Source organism: Hyperolius riggenbachi, chromosome 8 (genome assembly GCF_040937935.1).
Source record: "Hyperolius riggenbachi isolate aHypRig1 chromosome 8, aHypRig1.pri, whole genome shotgun sequence".
NCBI classification, from domain to species: Eukaryota; Metazoa; Chordata; class Amphibia; order Anura; family Hyperoliidae; genus Hyperolius; species Hyperolius riggenbachi.
The window spans coordinates 177,105,830-177,128,922 of record NC_090653.1 but is presented as its reverse complement, the minus strand read 5'-3'; the positions used below and the strand labels follow the sequence as shown (position 1 = coordinate 177,128,922).

At 45.8% G+C, this 23,093-nt stretch overlaps 1 protein-coding gene across 6 annotated transcripts in view; it reads left to right on the top strand.

Moving 5' to 3' along the window:
* LOC137527199 (H(+)/Cl(-) exchange transporter 5-like) overlaps positions 1 to 23,093 on the top strand; it is a 397,265-nt gene that overhangs the window by 70,071 nt on the left and 304,101 nt on the right. For 2 of the 6 annotated variants that reach the window (XM_068247696.1, XM_068247698.1), the window contains one exon: positions 19,132 to 19,236. The exons of 2 other annotated variants lie outside the window; for them this stretch is intronic. The gene's annotated coding sequence lies outside the window, so the exon portion shown is untranslated. Of the gene's footprint in view, positions 1 to 19,127; positions 19,237 to 23,093 lie in introns of those variants that run through there. 2 more of the 6 variants (XM_068247695.1, XM_068247694.1) reach the window with 1 other exon arrangement.

Sequence of the window (23,093 nt, the reverse complement as noted above, 5' to 3'; positions counted from 1 at the left end):
AGCTAATTAAAGAGAATCTATATTGTTAAAATCGCACAAAAGTAAACATACCAGTGCGTTAGGGGACATTTCCTATTACCCTCTGTCACAATTTTGCCGCTCCTCGCCGCATTAAGTGGTTAAAAACAGTTTTAAAAAGTTTGTTTATAACAACAAAATGGCCACCAAAACAGGAAGTAGGTTGATGTACAGTATGTCCACACATAGAAAATACATCCATACACAAGCAGGCTGTATACACCCTTCCTTTTGAATCTCAAGAGATCATTTGTGTGTTTCTTTCCCCCTGCAGTTCTCATGCACTGAAGTTTCAGGCTGCTCTTTTCTTCCTGCAAACAGCTTTGCCCTTGTTTGTAATTCCTCAGTATGTGAAAGCCCAGCCAGATCAGAGGACGATTTATCCAGCTTGTAAAAGATAAGAGAGAAGCTGCTCTAATCTAAATAATACACAGGCAGTGTGCATAGAGGGGCTTGGAAGGGGGAGTTCATATCAGAACCACAACACTGAAGAACTTGGCAGCCTTCCAGACACAGGCCGACAAGTCTGACAGGGGAAAGATACATTGATTTATTACAGAGACTGTCATAGTAGAAAGTGCTGCAGTAAGCCAGAACAGATTAGAATAGCTTTTGGAACTTGTAGGATGATAAAAAACAGGATGCAATTTTTGTTACGGAGTCTCTTTAAGGTAATATGTAATGTGAAATCCAGGGTAAAGGCTCCAGTAGCTGTTGCCTAGGTAATCAAATGCTATTGATAACATTTAGGGTCAGGTAGAGATGTCTCATATGTATGTGTTTGGGTACATTTATTAATAACTCTGGCGTTTTATATAAGCTTAAAGGAGTTAGGGTTCCCGAGAGGAAGAGGAGGTAGTTAAGAAGGGTCTAGGTTTGTAAACCAGACAAACTACTGAAAGTTATCCATGGCAGCCAAGTTTTCTCAAAGTTTTCTAACTTGTCATCTATCCTGGCATTGATGCGCTCCGAGACCATAGTTGAGTCTGTTTCTCATAATGTTTTGAAAAGATAAGTGGGGACCTCCAGGAAGCTGCAATGTGGGCCTTAGTAACATTAGCAATATGTTGTGTAAGCCTATGCTCCGGACAGGTCATATGAGAGGGTTTATGGCCTAATAATAGAGTTCGAGAGTCCTTAGAGAGAGCTCTATCAAAGACTCTTGTGAGAAGGGTATTAATTTTGGACCAAAGTTTGTCAGCTTTAGGACAGGTCCAGAAAATATGGACCATAGAGCCATCTGCATGGCAACCTCTGAAACATGACCTAGAGTTACCAGAATAAATTTGATGGAGTCGAAGAGGAGTAAAATCAGTTCTGTGGAGGATTCTCAACGAGACTTCAATGTGAGTGCTATATAGACTACCCTTAGCTAAAGTCGTGAAAGATTCTTCCCATTCCTCGGTGCTTAGCTCAAACCCCAAATCAGCTTCCCATCTTGTTATAAAGGGGGGCATTCCGTCCCGATTGGGTTGGTTTTGAAGTGAATACAATAGAGAAATTACACCTTTTTTGAAAGGGATGAGATCTACATGTAACTTCAAAATGTGTAAAGGGATTATCTACCCTGTAGGATGAAAAGGTGCGCAAATAGTGTTATACCTGGTAGAGCCTGACGTACTCTGAGGGTGGGACATTATATTTAGAGATCAGTTGCCTGCTATTGGGTATCTTACCATCTATTAGAAAGTCTTGTAGGGTCTGTATATGGTGTGATGACCACCAGGTAAAAGCACCTTGATTGGTGCCACTAAGGAAATCAGGATTATGTAAGATTGAGAGAAGTGGGGGTATTACGGTTTGAAGCTTGAGAGTAGCGTACTTTACTCCAGATAAGAAGGGTGTGATATGTCAAGGGGGAGATATCCCTCAGTTTTTTGTGACCAGTGGCTGTAGCTCACAAGGTACCCTTCCAGGAATATGGGAAAATCATCTAATTTTCAATCTCAACCCAAGCAGGCGACTGAGCTCCCCCATAGATTAGAAGAATTTGAGGTAATTGGGAGGCAATAAAATCTTTTTTCAGGTGAGGGACAGATACGCCACCATCAGTCTTATGCAGAAACATACAAGATTTAGGAATGCGTGGTTTTTTGTGGTCCCAAATAAAGGAGAAAATCTTTTTTTTGGAGCAAAATTAAGTCTTTCTGCAGAGGAGGGATGGGTAGCACTCTAAAATAGTAAGTTAGCTTAGGAAGGAGGGTCATCTTGACAGCTGCTATACCCCCCGTCCAGGATAGCTTACAAGTGTGCCAGATATCTAGATCTCTAAGCAGACCAGGTATGACCCGAGCATAATTCCATTCATAGTTAGAGTTGCATATATTAACACCTAAGTATCTGAGGAAGTGTGGGTGATACTGAAATTTGAATGTAGATGCAATTCGTGCAACCTCGCCTTGAGGGACATTACATGAAATCTTCTCCGTCTTATCCACATTTACTTTTAGACCAGACACCTCCTCAAATTTCTTGAGAGCTTGTAATAAGTATGGAATAGTTGTAGAGGGATTTTGGATCGTCATTAAAATATCATCAGCAAACATGCTAAACTTAGGTTGCAATTTGCCCAGGTCATAACCCTGAATGCTCGGATCCATACGCAAATGTGAGGCCAAAGGTTCCATGGCTAATGCGAACAAAGCTGGCGATAGGGGGCAACCCTGTTGGGTTCCTCTGAGAATGTTAATTGTTGCAGGAGACTCGCACGGCAATTTCAGTGTTGCAGAGGGCTGGGAGTATAGTTGTTCAATCAGATTATGAAAAGTGCCTGAGATCCCTAGCGTTGAAGCCGTCGCTAAGAGGAAGGGCCAGGTGAGGCTGTCGAAGGCTTTTTCAATGTCTAAGCTGAGGACAACTAGAGGTTTTTTATGTATGTTGGCATGTTGGATTAGTAACAGTGTACGTCTGACATTATCAGAGGCCTGTCGGTTTGGTATGAACCCCACCTGGTCCTTCCTCACCAGTCCAGGCAGAAGTTTATTAAGGCGGGCGGCCATGATTGCAGTAAGTATTTTGTAATCTTGATTTAACAATGATATAGGCTGGTAATTTTTGGCTTGTAATAAATCCTTGCCTGGCTTGGGGATAAGAGCAATTTTAGCCTCTAAGAATTCAGGTGGGGGCTTATGAGGTGATTTAGCTAGAAAGTTTAATAATTTGGTTAGTGGGGTTACTAATAGAGCCTTAAATTTTTTTTTTTATAGTAAGTCGAGGTGTAGCCGTCCGGGCCGGGGGCCTTACCCTTCTTGAGAAGTTTAATGGTTTCAAACGCTGCTTCTTCAAAAATGTTAGCGTTAAGAGACTTAGTAGCTTTTATAGTCAATCTAGGGAGGGCGCTTTGTCTTAGATATTTTGTGGTTTCTAGTAGATGATCACTGTCAGGTTGATTGTATAGTTTAGAGTAAAAATAATGAAAGGTTTGATATATTTTGGAGGGGTCACTAGAGATTTGCCCATTACTTAGTTGGATCTTATGTATAGCGTTAACCCTTTCCTGTTGCCTTAATTTTCTGGCTAGCCAGGCATCCGGTTTATTTATGTACTTGTAATAGCGTGCTTTGGTCCAGATAAGAGCTTTCTCCACATGCCTAGAAAGGACGATATCTAGCTGGAGCCTAAGGTCTGAGATTTGTTTAGAGAGAAATTTGGAAGGTATTGCTGATTTAATGATGAGTCTATGAAGTCTATACTCCAGGTTAGCTTGTGACTCAGTATTTTTGCGGTGCTGAGTTTCAGCTGCTTTAATTAGATGGCCCCTAATTACTGCCTTGTGGGCAAGCCAACAAGTAAGAGGTGAAACGTCCTCTTGAGTCATTTTCAGAAAAGTAGCATTGAATTTTTTCAGTTATATCTGATGCTATTGTGGGATCTAGCAATAGAGATTCATCTAGTCTCCAAGTGCGTTGGAGTTTCAGAGAGGAGTTCAAATCCATTCCCAGCAACAAGAGATCGTGATCTGACCAAGCAACATGAATATGTCTAAGAAAGAGGAGGGCTCTGATCAGGATGTTTGAAACAATAATATGATCTATCTTGGAGTAAGAACTGTGATGTGGGGAAAAGTAAGTATATCCTCGCTTGTTAGCATAGAGTTCTCTCCAAGAGTCTGCTAGGGATGCTGCTTGGAGGGAAGAATTCAGAGAAGCCCTCTGAGATTTTGACAACTTATCAGATTTCTTGGATTTATCAAGTGAGTCATTCAGGGTTAGATTGAAATCACCACACCAAATTATTCGTGCATTAAAAGACAGATCAATTTTGTTAAAGATAAGCTGGAAGGTTCTGAAAGCTAACTCAGGTGGGGAGTAGCTATTAATAAGACCTAGTTGCTGTCCGTGAAGGACAGCTTTTAATATAATCAATCTGCCCTCTTTATCTATAACTGACTCTGTGATTTCAAGTGGAAGGGAATTATGGATCAGGACAGCTACACCTCGACGTTTAGTGGGAGCATTTGATAGGTACGATTTTGAATAATGGCGAGAGAGGTATTGAGGGAAGGATGATGCTGAGAAGTGGGTCTCCTGCAAGCAGATTATGTCAGGTTTGTGTTTTTGGTAGTCTAGGAACACTTTTTTTTCCTCTTCTGTGGGACATTAAACCCCCTAGCATTATGTGACAGAATAGCCAAAACCATTGATATAACAAGAGAGCAATGCTAGACTATAAAGACTAATGTATGAGACACCATGAGAAATAAAATGATTAACCCTGTTGGGACAGAAATATAGGAGATTACCCTGGATTCGAGTATAGGGAGTTTCTAGAGCAGCCTGTTGCAGAACAGGCCACGCTAGGATGTCATTTAGTGACATGAGATAAAGCCAGAGGAGGTACATGATCCTCCTTAAGGCCTTTTCAGAGGGACAACCTAGCCTGACGGTCAGGAACATAGACCCAGGGTAAAGTAAACTTTGGAGTCATCGACCTTAACAGGAAGGTGTGGGCATGGTCCGGACCCGAGCCAGAAAAAGTGGCAATACTCGCGGGATACCGGGGCAGGCCCGCAAAAGCAAGGGGAGGGAGGGGGGGCACACCCCGCCCTCGAGCGGGGCCATCCCCCAACACCCCCCCCCCGCCCGGGCCAGCCACGCGGATCAGGAGCATGAGTCGGATCCCCGGCCATACCCTAGCAACAGTTCCCACAGCTTTTAGCTAAAGGTCATTACAATTAGCATCAAACGCAGAGAACATTAGTAAAACATGTGAAAGTAAGACAGATTAATACAGACTCTGGTCCCATAAACATATGCGAAAATCGACCCCTCCGCCTACCTTGGTGCCCCCGAGGCGAGTCCAGGCCCCAACACCCCAGAGGGTGCGGGGGGGGGGGGGGCAGGGGGACACGCCCCGCCCGCAGGCGGAACCCATCCCCCCACCCCCCCAAGCCCGAGGGCGCCCCGGGGCCCCCCCTGCCGCACACACTTATCATAGCCCCACAATATACTAACAATCAAGCACGTGACTGTCGCCTCTTAGTAGCAGTGTGATAAAGGCAAAATATGCAGGTCTCATTAAAACCCTCGGTAGAGGGAACCAGATAGGATGACCTCAGCAAAACAATCGGTCATTTTTGAGTTTAAAGGCGTCAGGGGCCATAAAGCTTAAAAACCTTAAGTCAAGAAAAAAATATACATATACGCTATAAAAAGCAGGTTTGAGGCTCGGGGGTGAAGTAGCCGCAAAGTCAGTATCTTCAGCGAAGAGCATCGTATTGGGCCTCAGTATTCAAACCAGGTCCGGATGCAGCACATAAAAAGCTCTAATCCGGGAACATAAGTCGATAGACTGCAAGGTATAACAAAAGTTATGGCTAAAGTTAGCAAGTTACGTGCTAGGAGACCGACGGGTCACCTCAGACCACTCTCTCCGAGGCCTAGGCCCCCGCTGCGGTAGTGAAAGAGCTTCCGGTACCTCAACTCGGATGTTGGCCTCTTCAAGCACAGACTTACCCTCCTCCAGGGTTTTAATGGAGTGCGAGCGATTCCCCAGGGTGAAGTCCAAAGCAAAGGGGAAGTTCCATCGGTAGGGTATTCTTTTGCGGATAAGTGATAGTGTTACCGGTCTAAGCTGCCTTCTCCTTTGTAAAGTGACTGGAGATAAGTCCGCATTGATGTGGACGGATGATGGAACCCTGGGTAAATCTTCCAGATCTCTAGCAGCCAACATAATCTGTTCCTTCATCTCCTCATAGTGTAGTTTTAAGATAACAACATCTCGTGTAGTGTTCAGGGTTTTCGGTTTTCCCAAAGCTCTATGTATGCGGCCGAACCGCCACATCTCTGGATCCACTTGCAGGAGTAATGCAGAAAACAGGTTGACAGCTACCTCCTTAAGGGCCTCAAAGGATTCGGGGAGGCCGCGGATGCGAAGGTTAGAGCGCCTGGCTCGATTTTCGTAATCCTCGAGCCTGGACTCCGCAGCCTCGACCCGTGTTTCGAGATCAGCAATACGCCGCTTGTCATCGGTGAGTGCATCTGCCGCAGAGTCCATGCGGTTCTCGAGGACTCCCACCCTGTGGCCTACCTCGTGTAGTTGAGCCGAGATGTCCTTCACTGCCGTGGCTAGCTCCGTTTTGAGCATTTTGCCTATGTTGGCTAGTAGCTCCTGCCTGTCCCAAGGGAGAGATTGCTGGATGTCCCGGGGGGGGGATTGTTCGTAGAGAACCATCTGTCTGGCATTGCTTCATTTTAGTAGAAGGAGGCGAGTTATTGCGCGAGGTCGTGCCATCCGCCATCTTGGAAGTACTACTCGTGGAGGCCTGAGAGGAGATAAAGTTTGGCAAAGTCCCCTGTGAGCGTGCTTTCTTGCCTTTTGAAGATCGGTTTCCCTTCTGTGTCATATCATGCAAGCCTGGGCGCAAGTAGAGGGTCGAAGCGTCCATGCTAGCTATAGAATAGGGTCTTTTATTCCCGGCCGTCTACGGAGCTCACTCAGGACACGTCATGACTCGTGAGTGCCGCGCATGCGCCACCTTCAGTTGTCTTTTTAAAGAGAAACTCCGACCAAGAATTGAACTTTATCCCAATCAGTAGCGGATACCCCCTTTTACATGAGAAATCTATTCCTTTTCACAAACAGACTATCGGGGCACTGTATGACTGATATTGTGGTGAAACCCCTCTCACAAACTCTGAGGACCGTGGTACTCCTGGCAGTTTCCTGTCTGTGAACCTTGTTGCTTTGTGGGAAATAGCTGTTTACAGCTTTTTCCAACTGCCAAAAAAGCATGCAGCAGCTACATCACCTGCCAACAGTAAAATGTCACCATGTAATGTCAGAATGTAAATCAGGGATTTAAAAGATTTTACAATGGGCAAACACTGACTAAATCATTTATACATAATTATTGTAAAAATTAAGCACTTTTTTATTACATTATTTTCACTGGAGTTCCTCTTTGAAATTCCTAAGTGTTGGCAGTTAAGAGATGCATTTCATGTTGCATCCTTTCAATCAACAAGATTGTAATATGCAAATTAGAGGAGTCGGTGGAATACTAAACTTCGTAGTTGGTGCATTTTTGTACCGACTCCACAGCCCTGGCGCAAAGACACAGTGGTTCACGACTTCAGCTAAAGTCGCCAGCCTAATGGGACCGCCAGCGGCACTACGGGGTTGGACCCAGAGGACACCGAGGCACCTTGTGGTCTACGAGGGGCTAGAGGAAGACCCAGGTAAGTTCGGATTTGTTTTAACAGGTCTCTTAAGTGTCCCTTTACATAGGAAGCTGCACACGGCTTTTTCCTGGTGGACTTTTCTTTCTCCTATGAACACTCTTTAATATATACAGATTGAAGTTACTGTCACGGATCTGTGAACGTGTTTGCATATCTTTGTATTATATGTAATAACGAATTTGCATCTACTGATTCAGGAACACCTCTTAATCGCAGGGTCTCCTGGATGGACTTCTTTTCTATAGTGTCCCCATCTAAATGGTTACCATATTTTTCAGACTATAAGACGCTCCAGACCATAAGACGCACCTAGGTTTAGAGGACAAAAACCAAGGGAAAAAAATATATGCTAAACCTAGTGCGTCCATGGTGCAGGAGCGTCTTATGGACCTTCCCTCCCCCAAATATTATGCCCCCCTTTATGGCTTTCTTGTGCCCCCCTGTGTTCACCTATGTCCCTCTGTGTCCTCTGTCCTCTTGTGTCCTCACCCCTAACCTGTGTCCACTGGTGTCTCCACGCCCTCTGTCCACCTGTGTCCTTTATCCTGGTGTCCAATGCCCTGTGTTCTGTCCCCTTGTCCACTGTTTTCTATCCCCATTATCCCAGTGTTTGCTATCCCTGTGCCCCAGTGTCTGCATGCCCCCGTGTCCCAGTGTCTGCCTGTCTCCCTATGTCCCAGTATCTGCGTGTACTCTATTTTCCCGGTGTCTGCATGTCTGATGTGTTGAACACCTACACTACTTCATCAGCAGGCTGTCCTCAGTTTCCCAAATACATACCTGTCTCTCAGCTTTGATCATCACGCTGTCCCCTGGTATCGCCGTATCTTGTATCAATCAGGAAGTCCCGGACGTCTTTGCAGAAAAATGTACCAATCTGGCGGGAGCGCTGGCATCATCCGCCAATCATGCTGAAGCACTGCTCAAGCGATGCACCAATCAGGTGATGGGCGCTGTGTTCAGCCCCAATGACAGAGAGATGGACCCGCCCTCAACAACATCGCTCGAGCAGTGTGCAGCGTGATTGGCGGTTGAGGCCAGCGCTCCCACCGGATTGGTGCATTTCTCTGCAAAGACGTCCGGGACTTCCTGATTGATACAAGTTACGGCGGTACCGAAGGACAGTGCAATGATCAAAGATGCAAGACAGGTATCTTTTTGGGAAACCGGGGACAGCCTGTTGAATATGCGGCAGCTACTTGTATGTGCTTAACCACTTGAGGACCTAGGGCTTTCTACCCCTTAAGGACCGGCCACTTTTTTTCCATTCAGACCACTGCAGCTTTCACGGTTTATTGCTCGCTCATACAACCTACCACCTAAATGAATTTTGGCTCCTTTTCTTGTCACTAATAAAGCTTTCTTTTGGTGCTATTTGATTGCTCCTGCGATTTTTACTTTTTATTATATTCATCAAAAAAGACATGAATTTTGGCAAAAAAAGATTTTTTTTTACTTTCTGTGCTGACATTTTTCAAATAAAGTAAAATTTCTGTATACATGCAGTGCGAAAAATGTGGACAAACATGTTTTTGATAAAGAAAAACCCATTCAGTGTATATTCATTGGTTTGGGTAAAAGTTATAGCGTTTACAAACTATGGTGCAAAAAGTGAATTTTCCCATTTTCAAGCATCTATGACTTTTCTGACCCCCTGTCATGTTTCATGAGGGGCTAGAATTCCAGGATAGTATAAATACCCCCCAAATGACCCCATTTTGGAAAGAAGACATCCCAAAGTATTCACTGAGAGGCATAGTGAGTTCATAGAAATTATTTTTTGTCACAAGTAAGTGGAAAATGACACTTTGTGGAAAAAAAAGAAAAAAGTTTCCATTTCTTCTAACTTGCGACAAAAAAAAATGAAATCTGCCACAGACTCACCATGCCCCTCTCTGAATACCTTGAAGGGTCTACTTTCCAAAATGGGGCATTTGTGGGTTGTGTTTACTGTCCTGACATTTTGGGGGGTGCTAAATTGTAAGCACCCCTGTAAAGCCTAAAGGTGCTCATTGGACTTTGGACCCCTTAGCGCAGTTAGGCTGCAAAAAAGTGCCACACATGTGGTATTGCCGTACTCAGGAGAAGTAGTATAATGTGTTTTGGGGTGTATTTTTACACATACCCATGCTGGGTGGGAGAAATATCTCTGTAAATGACAATTTGTTAATTTTTTTTTACACACAATTGTCCATTTACAGAGATCTTTCTCCCACTCAGCATGGGTATGTGTAAAAATACACCCCAAAACACATTATACTACTTCTCCTGAGTACGGCGATACCACATGTGTGGCACTTTTTTGCACCCTAACTGTGCTAAAGGGCCCAAAGTCCAATGAGTACCTTTAGGATTTCACAGGTCAAGACTACTCCTCACGGTTTAGAGCCCCTAAAATGCCAGGGCAGTATAGGAACCCCACAAATGACCCCATTTTAGAAAGAAGACACCCCAAGGTATTCCGTTAGTAGTATGGCGAGTTCATAGAAGATTTTATTTTTTGTCACAAGTTAGCGGAAATTGATTTGAATTGTGTTTTTTCACAAACTTGTGACAAAAAATAAAATCTTCTATGAACTCGCCATACTACTAACGGAATACCTTGGGGTGTCTTCTTTCTAAAATGGGGTCATTTGTGGGGTTCCTATACGGCCCTGGCATTTTAGGGGCTCTAAACCGTGAGGAGTAGTCTTGACCTGTGAAATCCTAAAGGTACTCATTGGACTTTGGGCCCTTTAGCGCAGTTAGGGTGCAAAAAAGTGCCACACATGTGGTATCACCGTACTTGGGAGAAGTAGTACAATGTGTTTTGGGGTGTATTTTTACACATACCCATGCTGGGTGGGAGAAACACCTCTGTAAATGACAATCTTTTGATTTTTTTTTTACACACAATTGTCCATTTACAGAGAGATTACTCCCACCCAGCATGGGTATGTGTAAAAATACACCCCAAAACACATTATACTACATTATACTACTTCTCCTGAGTACGGCGATACCACATGTGACACTTTTTTGCAGCCTAGGTGCGCTAAGGGGCCCAACGTCCTAATCACACGTCATTTTGAGGCATTTGTTTTCTAGACTACTCCTCACGGTTTAGGGCCCCTAAAATGCCAGGGCAGTATAGGAACCCCACAAGTGACCCCATTTTAGAAAGAAGACACCCCAAGGTATTCCGTTAGGTGTATGGCGAGTTCATAGAAGATTTTATTTTTTGTCACAAGTTAGTGAAAAATGACAGTTTGTGGAAAAAAAACAAAAATCAATTTCCACTAACTTTTGACAAAAAATAAAATCTTCTATGAACTAGTCATACACCTAACAGAATACATTGGGGTGTCTTTTTTCTAAAATGGGGTCCGTTTCTGGGGTTCCTATACCGCCCTGGCATTTTATGGGCCCAAAACCGTGAGTAGTCTGGAAACCAAATGTCTCAAAATGACTGTTCAGGGGTATAAGCATCTGCAAATTTTGATGACAGGTGGTCTATGAGGGGGCGAATTTTGTGGAACCGGTCATATGCAGGGTGGCCTTTTAGATGACAGGTTGTATTGGGCCTGATCTGATGGATAGGAGTGCTAGGGGGGGTGACAGGAGGTGATTGATGGGTGTCTCAGGGGGTGGTTAGAGGGGAAAATAGATGCAATCAATGCACTGGGGAGGTGATCGGAAGGGGGTCTGAGGGGGATCCGAGGGTTTGGCCGAGTGATCAGGAGCCCACACGGGGCAAATTAGGGCCTGATCTGATGGGTAGGTGTGTTAGGGGGTGACAGGAGGTGATTGATGGGTGTCTCAAGGTGTGATTAGAGGGGGGAATAGATGCAAGCAATGCACTGGCGAGGTGATCAGGGCTGGGGCCTGATGACATTCTGAGGGTGTGGGCGGGTGATTGAGTGCCCTAGGGGCAGATAGGGGTCTAATCTGATAGGTAGCAGTGACAGGGGGTGATTGATGGGTAATTAGTGGGTGTTTAGGGTAGAGAACAGATATAAACACTGCCCTTGGGAGGTGATCTGACGTCGGATCTGCGGGCGAACTATTGGTGTGGGTGGGTGATCAGATTGCCCGCAAGGGGCAGGTTAGGGGCTGATTGATGGGTGGCAGTGCCAGGGGGTGATTGATGGGTGGCAGTGCCAGGGGGTGATTGATGGGTGGCAGTGCCAGGGGGTGATTGATGGGTGATTGACAGGTGATCAGTGGGTTATTACAGGGAAGAACAGATGTAACTAATGCACTGGCGAATTGATAAGGGGGGGTCTGAGGGCAATCTGAGCGTGTAGGCGGGTGATTGGGTGCCCGCAATGGGCAGATTAGGGTCTGATCTGATGGTTAACAGTGACAGGTGGTGATAGGGGGTGATGGGTAATTAGTGGGTGTTTAGAGGAGAGAATAGATGTAAACACTGCGTTTGGGTGGTGATCTGATGTCGGATCTGCGGGCGATCTATTGGTGTGGGTGGGTGATCAGATTGCCCACAAGGGGCAGGTTAGGGGCTGATTGATGGGTGGCAGTGACAGGGGGTGATTGATGGGTGGCAGTGACAGGGGGTGATTGATGGGTGATTGACAGGTGAGTGACAGGTTATTGACAGGTGATCAGGGGGGATAGATGCATACAGTACACGGGGGGGGGGGGGGTCTGGGGAGAATCTGAGGGGTGGGGGGTGATCAGGAGGGGGCAGTGGGCAGGGGGGGGAGATAAAAAAAAAATAGCGTTGACAGATAGTGACAGGGAGTGATTGATGGGTGATTAGGGGGGTGATTGGGTGCAAACAGGGGTCTGGGGGGTGGGCAGGGGGGGTCTGAGGGGTGCTGTGGGCGATCTGGGGCAGGGGGGGGAGAAATCAGTGTGCTTGGGTGCAGACTAGGGTGGCTGCAGCCTGCCCTGGTGGTCCCTCGGACACTGGGACCACCAGGGCAGGAGGCAGCCTGTATAATACACTTTGTAAACATTACAAAGTGTATTATACACTTTGTATGCGGCGATCGCGGGGTTAACATCCCACCGGCGCTTCTGTATAGCCGGCGGGATGTTGCGGCGGGCGAGCGGTGACAGGCGCCGGGGGAGGATCGCGTCACGGATGACGCGATCGCTCCGCCCATGCCCTTAGAAGGACCGGTGCCTCTGTGGGTGAGCCGGTCCTTCAGGGCTCCACTTCCCGGCCGCCTCTGTGCGTTAGGCGGTCGGGAAGTGGTTAAAAGGAACCTGTACTGAGTAACATTTATTTAAAATAAACACATGAACAAATGAACATTAAATAGTTGCCTTGCCATCAGTTCCTCTCCTATAACTGACAGCAACTGATATATTTCAGTTCTGACAAAATATAGGAAAATGGTGAGCTATCAGTTGCTGTCAGTTATAGCTGAGTGGAAAACTGATATGCCCGGTAATGTCCATGTTTTCCTATGGCTCAAGTGGACAATGTTACAGTTTAAAGAGACACTGAAGCGAGAATAAATCTCGCTTCTTGTCTCATAGTCAGCAGGGGCATGTGTGCCCCTGCTAAAACGCCGCTGTCCCACGGCTAAACGAGGGTCCCTGACCCCCCAACCCCCCCCCCTTGCAAAATCTACGACCAACTTGGTCGTAAATTTTGCTGCTGTTGAGGCAGGGCTAACGGCTGCAGCCCTACCTCACAGCGCGTCTATCAGCGGCGCATCGCCGCCTCTCCCCCCGCCCCTCTCAGTGAAGGAAGACTGAGAGGGGCGGGTGAGAGGCGGAGATATGCACTGACAGACACGCGTGAGGCGGGGCTGCGGCGGTTAGCCCTGCCTCAATCCGGAAGAGATCCCCCACTGCTCGGAGGGGATTTCGGGGGGTAAGGGACTCCCGTTTAGCCGCGGGACAGCGGCGTTTTAGCAGGGGCACACGTGCCCGTTTTGACTATGAGTTCTGAAGCGAGATTTATTCTCACTTCAGACTCTCTTTAACAGTGTGCTGACCAGAAAGCTGTCATTGGGTAATGGCCATTTTCAAAATGGAGGACGGAGAATTCCCTTGATCACAGTGGACATACAGGATGCAGGAGAAAGAGATTTGGTAGAATTCACGGGAGGTAAGTATGACTTGTGTATGCTTATTTTGACTTTTAATTTTCAGTTCAGGTTTTCTTTAAAGGGAAGGTTCAAGCAAAATAAAAAAATGAGTTTCACTTACCTGGGGCTTCTACCAGCCCCATGCAGCCATCGTGTGCCCTCCTAGTCACTCACTGCTGCTCCAGTCCCCCACTGGCAGCTTGCCGACCTCGGAGGTCGGCGGGACGCATTGCGTACATTTTTATGCATTCCCGCTAGTGCAGGAACATTAACACATACATTTTTTACGCGTTACTGGTTTAATGCGTAAATTTTTACGCATTGAACCAGTAATGCGTAAAAATGTATGTGTTAATGTACCTGCACTAGCGGGAATGCGTAAAAATGTACGCAATGCGTCCCGCCGACCTCCGAGGTCGGCAAGCTGCCAGTGGGGGACTGGAGCAGCAGTGAGTGACTAGGAGGGCACAGGATGGCTGCATGGGGCTGGTAGAAGCCCCAGGTAAGTGAAACTCATTTTTTTATTTTGCTTGGACATTCCCTTTAAGACACTGGGGACACGGAAACACAGGTGAAACAGTGTACATGCAAACACGCAGACACTGCAACACGGGGAAATGCATGGGGGAGATATGCAGAAATTGTAGACACTGGGATAGTCACAGGCAAAGGTCCAAATATGTAGCATTCGGACTATAAGACGCACTGACATTGCACCCCCCCCTCCCACTTTTGGGGGAGAAAAGGTGCATCTTATAGTCTGAAAAATATGGTATATTGCACATTTTGAATTGGCCTCCAGCCCCCCGCTGCTTTCGTCTATATTCAACATGTTTTTCTATATGAATGTAATTAGAAAGATGTCCTATTTTGAACAAAACGTTGTTTACCTTCCCATTTTTGTGTGTAAATTGTCTGCAGGCTTCAGGTTTATTGTTGGTATTGTTTGCTGGACAGTGGAGGATAGTGTACTGTTTAAGGGCTCTGCCTCTGACACAGGAGACCAGTGTTCAGATCTCTGCTCCTCCTGTTCTGTAAGCCAGCACCTATTCAGTAAGAGACCTTGGGCAAGACTAACACTACTACTGCCTATAGAGCGCGTCCTAGTGGCTGCAGCTCTGGCGCTTTGAGTCCGCCAGGAGAAAAGCGCAATATGAATGTTTGTGTAACAATGCTGACCTACATGTACATTTTCTGTCTTGTACAGGAATGTTAAAGGACAACCAAGGTAACATGAGATAAACGTGTGTAGTGCCAAGCACACAAATAACTAGGCTGTGTTCCTGCATAGATTCATAGATTTGAGCTCTAGCATACTTCAATGAAAGTCATTGAGCAGAGACAATAAAACAGTAAAAACTAGATTTACAGTGGCTTGCAAAAGTATTCGGCCCCCTTTTTTGTTTTCCACATTTTGTCACATTACTGCCACAAACATAAATTAATTTTATTGGAATTACATGTGAAAGACCATTACAAAGTGGTGTACACGTGAGAAGTGAAACGAAAATCATACATGATTCCAAACATTTTTTACAAATAAATAACTGAAAAGTGGGGTGTGCGGAAGGAAGGAGCCCTGAAGGCTGCTATTGCAATGAAGTAAATAACTTGTTTTATGAAATTCACCTTGTAAGTCCTTTTAAACAAGAGGAGATCATGATGGTGGTGGTGGTAGAGTGGGAGTTAGTGGTGACCCTGGAGAGTGCAGTTTACAACACCTTTATCTCTGAAACTGCATATCCATGGAAGGACCTTCGGAACCAAAGTCAGGTGTTGCACCTACAACTGCTGTTATTTAACCTGAAAAGGATTTTGTTTCTATTTCTGTCTACCTTCTGTAAAGGACACCTAAACTGAGATTGATATGGAGGCTGCCATATTTATTTCCTTTTTAAACTATACCAGTTGCCCTGCTGATCTCTTTGGCTGCAGTAGTATCTGCACCACACACCTGAGACAAGTATGCTGCTTGCAACTGAGGTCTGTCTAGATCAGGGGTAGGGAACCTTGGCTCTGCAGCTGTTAAGGAACTACAAGTCCCACAATGCATTGCAGGAGTCTGACAGCCACAGTCATGATTAGTAAAGGCAAATGCATGCTGGGATTTGTAGTTTTATCACAGCTGGAGAACCAAGGTTCCCTACCGCTGGTCTAGATTAAGTTGGACTTCAGTCAGAAACCTCTGATCTGCATGCTTGGTCAGTGTCTATGGCTAAACTTTATTAAAGGCAGAGGATCAGCAGGACTGCTAGGCAACTGCATTGTTTAACCACTGAAGGACCACAGTCTTTTCGCCCCTTAAAGGGGAACTTCAGCCTAAACAAACATGCTGTCATTAAGTTACATTAGTCATGTTAATTAAAATAGATAGGTAATATAATCTCTTTCCCACCCTGTTTTAAAAGAACAGGCAAATGTTTGTGATTTCATGGGGGCAGCCATCTTTTTCATGGGGGCAGCCATCTTTCTGGTTGAAAGGAGCTGACAGGGAGCATGAGACATAGTTCCTGGTGTCCTGATCACCCCTTACCAGCTGCGCGCTAGGCTTCAAATCTCAAATTCAAAATTAACAAAAAAAATTGCATCAAAACAGCAGAAGGAGAACATCAGAAATCCCATCATGCTTTGCACAGCATCAGGAGAAAAATGCCCGGGCAGTTTTCTTCTCTATAGCTAAAAATGAGGCTTGGGAAAGAGAAACAAAGTTCTGATGCTGTGCAACTGTTAAAGAAACACCAAGCCTTTTCAGTGCTGCTGAGTAGATTTTTTTGTCTGGAGGTTCACTTTAAAGGAAAACTTAAGTCAAATAAAAAAAATGACATTTACTCACCTGGGGCATCCCTCAGCACCCCGAAGCTGGATGGTGCCCTCGCAGCCCCGCTCCGATCGTCCTGTCCCCGCCGGCGGCTACTTCCGGTTCGGCGACAGCCGCCGACAGGCTGGGAACGCGGCTGATTTTCCACGTTCCCAGCCGCTGCTATCACCCTCTATGCTGCTATAGCGTATATATAGACGCTATAGCAGCATAGAGGGTGATAGCAGCGGCTGGGAACGCGGAAAATCAGCCGCGTTCCCAGCCTGTCGGCGGCTGTCGCCGAACCGGAAGTAGCCGCCGGCGGGGACAGGACGATCGGAGCGGGGCTGCGAGGGCACCATCCAGCTTCAGGGTGCTGAGGGATGCCCCAGGTGAGTAAATGTCATTTTTTTTATTTGACTTAAGAAGTTTTCCTTTAAGGACCAGAGCCTTTTATTCCATTCAGACCACTGCAGCTTTAACGGTTTATTGCTCGGTCATACAACCTACTATCTAAATGAATTTTACCTGCTTTTCTTGTCACTAGTACAGCTTTCTTTTGGTGCTATTTGATTGCTGCTGCGATTTTTAGTTTTTATTATATTCATCAAAAAAAGACATGAATTTTGTACAGAAAAAAGATTTCTTTAACTTTCTGTGATAAAATTTGTCAAAGTAAAATTTCTGTATACATTTTGGTCCAAGTTTATTGTGCTACATGTCTTTGATAAAAAAAAACATTCAGTGTATATTGGTTTGGGTAAAAGTTACAGCGTTTACAAACTATGGTGCAAAAAGTGAATTTTCCCATTTTGAAGCATCTCTGACTTTTCTGAGCACCTGTCATGTTTCATGAGGTGCTAGAATTCCAGGGTAGTATAAATGCTCCCCAAATGACCCCATTTTGGAAAGAAGACATCCCAAAGTATTCACTAAGAGGCATGGTAAGTTAATAGAAGAATTTTTTTTTTGTCACAAGTTAGCGGAAAATGACACTTTGAGACAAAAAAAAAAAAGTTTCCATTTCTGCTAACTTGTGACAAAAAAAAAATCTGCCACGGACTCACTATGCCCCTCTCTGAATACCTTGAAGTGTCTACTTTCCAAAATGGGGTCATTTGTAGGGTGTTTACTGTCCTGGCATTTTGGGGGGTGGTAAATTGTAAGCACCCCTGTAAAGCCTAAAGGTGCTCATTTGACTTTGGGATCCTTAGCGCAGTTAGGCTGCAAAAAAGTGCCACACATGTGGTATTGCCGTACTCAGGAGAAATAGTATAATGTGTTTTGGGGTGTATTTTTACACATACCCATGCTGGGTGGGAGAAATATCTCTGTCCCTCGATCACTGGTACCACCAGGGCAGGAGGCAGCCTGTATAATACGCTTTGTATACATTACAAAGCGTATTATACGCTGTACATGCGGCGATCCAGTAGTTAATTATCCGACGCCGCTTGCGGCTGTGGGCGGTCGGCAAGTGGTTTAAGAGGAGCTGTCAGCCATACTATCTCAGGAAAAAAAAAAAAATATATAAGTAGATAAATACTTTCTCTACTTAACATATGTATTGCACTGTCCACATTATGATTCCTGTGAATTTTATAAAGGAAAAGTAGAGAATCCTATTCTAGGCAGTTTCCATATTTACTATGGCTATTTTGAAGCCAGTCGTGATGTAATATCCGCCCTTAGTCTCCTCTGCCTAATTTGCCCACCCTTCACTATAGAAAGTGCATTGTTTCAGCCTGAGAAATTTTGGCAAATCAGAGAGGAACAGAGGTGTGGGAGGGGAAAATAGGAGGGAAAGAGGCTTCAGCCAATCAGGCTGCATTAGTTAAGTCTGAGGGGAAGTAGAGAAGCAAAAAGACAACCCAGCATGCCCTGCAACTTCTTTTGTGTACCAAATTTTCTTTGTACCAAATAAGTCCTGTAAACTGGGGAATAAAAATTTATCAACAAGAAAAGGAATAGTGATTTTAACTTTTGAATTGTCTGATTAGCATCTTTATTACTTGTTTACCAGATAAAAATAAATGATTTTTGATTTTATGCCCGACAGTTACTCTTTAAAAGGAAATAAATATGGCAGCCTCCATATTCCTCTCGGTTAAGTTTTTTTCCTTTGAGAGCAAAAGCCACTCATCAGGAATATACAGCCTTAAAGTGACCCTGTTTCAAGGCTTGCGAAAGGTTTCATACATACCTGGGGCTTCCTCCAGCCTCCTCCGCGCAGATTGCTCCCTTGCCACGGTCTGAAGTCTCCTAGATCGTCCGGTATCGGCCTCATTTTCCGCAGCCATTAGGGCATACTGCGCGGCCCAGCTGCGCGCCTGCCTCCACAGCGCAAAACGCTCCCAGCCGTGGGATTGAGACAGGGTAGTGTGCTTGTCTGCAGAGAACAGGGCTAATGCCAGACAATCTAGGAGGCTTTAGACCACAGCGAGGGAGTGATTTGCACAGAGGGGGCTGGAGGAAGCCCCAGGTATATATAAAACTTTTAGCAACCCTTGTCTCTGGTACACTTAAAGTTTGGATGGTTTGCTCTAATTCATGCTAATAAAGTTTCTAATCTGGAATTTCTCCAAGACAGAACATTTCTTAAAAGAATCAAGATTCTGCCTTATCAGTTTCGGAGATCTACTGCTCTGGATTCATTGTTTTCCGTCATTGAAGAGTTCTTTTAATACTGTTATTGGTAAGTCTAACTGGGGTTTTGTTTTAGTTGCAACTTAATTCCAGGTAATTTCACAAAACCTTTCAAGGTTTTTATTATACTTCTTATTTATACCCACACATCTGATCACAGCCATGGCCACATTAAGAGGAGCTGCCTCTTCACCACTGGTACTAAGTGCATGGTGTATGGGTGCAGCTGACAGGTAGTGCATTCCCTGCAGCCTCCCATGCGAAAAAGGCCTTAGGACTCTTCTTATTTACATTCTGAGGCTCAGAAATATGCAATCTATATTCAGTAGATGCTAGGCGATTTTATTTGTGGTTAATAATCTAGATATCCAGACTTAACTTATCTGATTAAAGAAGACGTGTAATTAGTCATACCAGGAAAACAAAGCACTTTTAAGCACTTTCATACCAGATAATATAGCATGAATTACATCATATATGGTTTTGCAATATATTTAGATGTCCTTATCTTGTTCAAGTGTAATTTTATTATGCTGTCTTCTTGCTGATTATTTAAAGTGACCTGCAGTTGGCCACTGCTTTACTAAATGGCAGTGAGGCTGTCTGCTATACATCTTTACCATTTCAGCAACACGGACTGCATTCACAAAATGGAGTCCTGGTAATTCCCAATAGGACATGACTAGTAACTCAAATTTCGAAATTGGGATACTGTTTATTGGCTAAGGTATTAGAATAAGAGTAAGCAAGCAAGCTATATACATGCAACAGCAAAAGGGAATACATAGATTTTTTTTTTTTTTTGCAGGCATAAATGCAAGTCATTAAGATGGCTTAAATGAAACGGAACATATAAATGAGGTCAGAGGTTGTTTGCTCATTAACAGAGATGGCCCGAACCTCTGATTTTAGGTTCGGGAACCTCCACAAACGTTTGCGAACGTTCGCGGAGCGCAATAGATTTCAATGGGGAGGTGAACTTTGAAAACTAGAAACATTTATGCTGGCCACAAAAGTGATGGAAAACATGTTTCAAAGGGTCTAACATCTGAGTTTTTGCATGGATGAGTGGGATACATGCCAAAAGTCCCGGGGAAAAATCTGGATTTGACGCAAAGCAGCGTTTTTAAGGGCAGAAATCGCACTGCATGCTAAATTGGAGGCCTAAAGTGCATTAAAACATCTTGCATGATGCATCAATCAGGGAGTGTAATTAGAGTACTGCTTCACACTGACACACCAAACTCACTGTGTAACGCACCGCAAACAGCTGTTTGCGTAGTGATGGCCATGCTGGACTGGTGCGCACCATGGCAAGAGTGCAGAATAGCAGTTTTCAAGCCCATATGGTCGCAAGGCTGAGGTAGCTCAATGACAGAACAGTGACTGTCCAGCTGATTGAATTTGGTCTGTCCACAATGAAGCAACGACCTAATTATCTTTGGTGTGCCACCCCCCGAGACACTCATATAGCCGGCGGTCATTGCTTCATTGTGATACGCAAGCCCCTTCACCGCGGCAAGGTAAAGATCACGAAGGGGAATTGACACGTACATGCCTTTTTGTTTTGTTGTTGCAGCCGCAGTGCAGCCAGAAAAATTAGGCAGGCATGTACACGCACCAGAAAAATTATTATAGTGCTAGCAGCGACCTTTAAAAATTCAGGAATCCGCCTGGAGTCCTGGACCCTGTTGGTAGTGGCGGAGAAGGCAGTCAAGCAGCCTGCAGGCAGAGATGCTGTGTGGGGAGCGACTTAGTCTTAGGGGCAAGCAGCCAGTCACACGGCGTGCAGGCAGAGATGCTGTGTGTGGGGACTGACTTAGTCTTTGGGCGGGCAGTAGCCTAATGCCTCATTTATTTTGATAAAAGTGAGGTACTGAACACTTTTGTGACTTGGGACGACTTCTTCTCTTCTCAGTGACAATGCCTCCAGCTGCGCTGAAGGTCCTTTCCGACAGGACGCTTGAGGCAGGGCAAGACAGAAGTTGGATGGCAAATTGTTACAGCTCTGGTCACAGGTCAAGCCTGCGCACCCAGTTGTCCAAGGGTTCATCGCTGCTCAGTGTCTACATCCACACTTAAGGCCAGGTAGTCGGCTACCTGCTGTTCGAGGCGTTGGTAGAGGGTGGATCCGGAAGCATTAAGGCGAGGCGTTGGACTAAAGAATGTCCGCATATCCGACATCACCATGAGATCGCTGGAGCGTCCTGTCCTTGCGTGTATGAACATGATTACTGGCAGTGGTACCTTATTGCGTTGTGCTGTGACATCACCCTTAAACGCATTGTAAAGCATAGTTGCCAGCTTGTTCTGCAAGTGCTGCATCCTTTCTGCCTTCAGGGGAGTTGGTAACCTCTCCGCCACTTTGTGCCTATACCGAGGGTCTAGTAGCGTGGCCACCCAGTACAGCTCATTCCCCTTGAGTTTTTATACGGGGGTCCCTCAACAGGCTGGACAGCATGAAAGACGCCATCTGCACAAAGTTGGATGCAGACGTACTATCCATCTCCTCTTGCTCTTCCTCAGTGTCAGCTAAGTTCTCCTCCCCCAGCCAAGAACAGTACCATGGGAAAGTTGAGCAGCACGAGCCCCCTGCTGTGGTTGTTCTTCCGCCTCATCCTCCTCCTCCAAAACACCTTCCTCATCATCTGACTCCTCTTCCCCACACGGCTCTTCCTCCTCCTCCCCCCTCTGTGCTGCCGCAGGTGTTGAGGAATCCTCTTCTGCTGGGAATTGATCCCACAACTCTTCTTCCTGTTCCTGGTCACGCTCCTCCACAGCTTGATCCACCACTCTACGCACTGCACGCTCCAGGAAGAAGACAAACGGGATCAAGTCGCTGATGGCGCCTTCACTGCGACTCACCAGGTTTGTCACCTCCTCAAACGGCCGCATGAGCCTGCAAGCATTTCGCATCAGTGTCCAGTACTTCGGCCAGAACATCCCTATCTCTTCAGACTGTGTCCTTTGACTATAGTGTACAGATATTGTTAGATGGCTTTCTCCTGTTGTAGCAGGTGGTCCAGCATCAGGAGGGTTGAATTCCAGCGAATCAGGCTATCACAAATCAAGTGTCTCACCGGCAAGTTGTTTCTCCGCTATATATTGGCAAAGCGTGCCATGGCCGTGTAAGACCGCCTGAAATGCCCACACACCTTCCTGGACTGCTTTAGGACGTCCTGTAAGCCTGGGTACTTAGACACAAATCTCTGAATTATGAGATTCAGCACATGTGCCATGCAGGGTACATGTGTCAACTTTCCCAAATTCAAAGCAGAAATGAGATTGCTGCCGTTGTCACACACCACGTTGCCGATCTCCAGTCGGTGCAGGGTCAGCCACTGATTCACCTGTTTGTTCAGAGCAGCCAGGAGAGCTGTTCCAGTGTGACACTCCGTTTTGAGGCAAGACATGTCTAATATGGCGAGACACCGTCATACCTGGCATGCAGCATAGCCCCTGGGGAGCTGGGTCTGTGTAGCAGGAGAGGAGATGGCAGCACCAGTAGAGTTGAACTGCCACTCAGCCGAGGAGGACGACAGCGAAGAGGATGTAGCGGGAGGAGAGGAGGTTGCAGCAGGCCTGCCTGCAAGCCGTGGAGGTGTCACTAGGTCCGCTGCACAGCCACATACTCACCAGGTTGACCCAATGGGCTGTGTAAGTAATGTACCTGCCCTGACCGTGTTCGGCAGTCAGGCATCCGTGGTCAGATGGACCCTTGACCCAACGCTGTGTGCCAGAGATGACACCACTTGCCTCTCAACTTCACGGTACAGTTTGGGTATCGCCTTTCTGGAGAAATAATTGCGGCCTGGTATCTTCCACTGCGGTGTCCCAATGGCCACAAATTTACGGAGTCCACCAGCTGGTATGGTAACAGCTGGCAAGCTAACAGTTCCGCCAAGC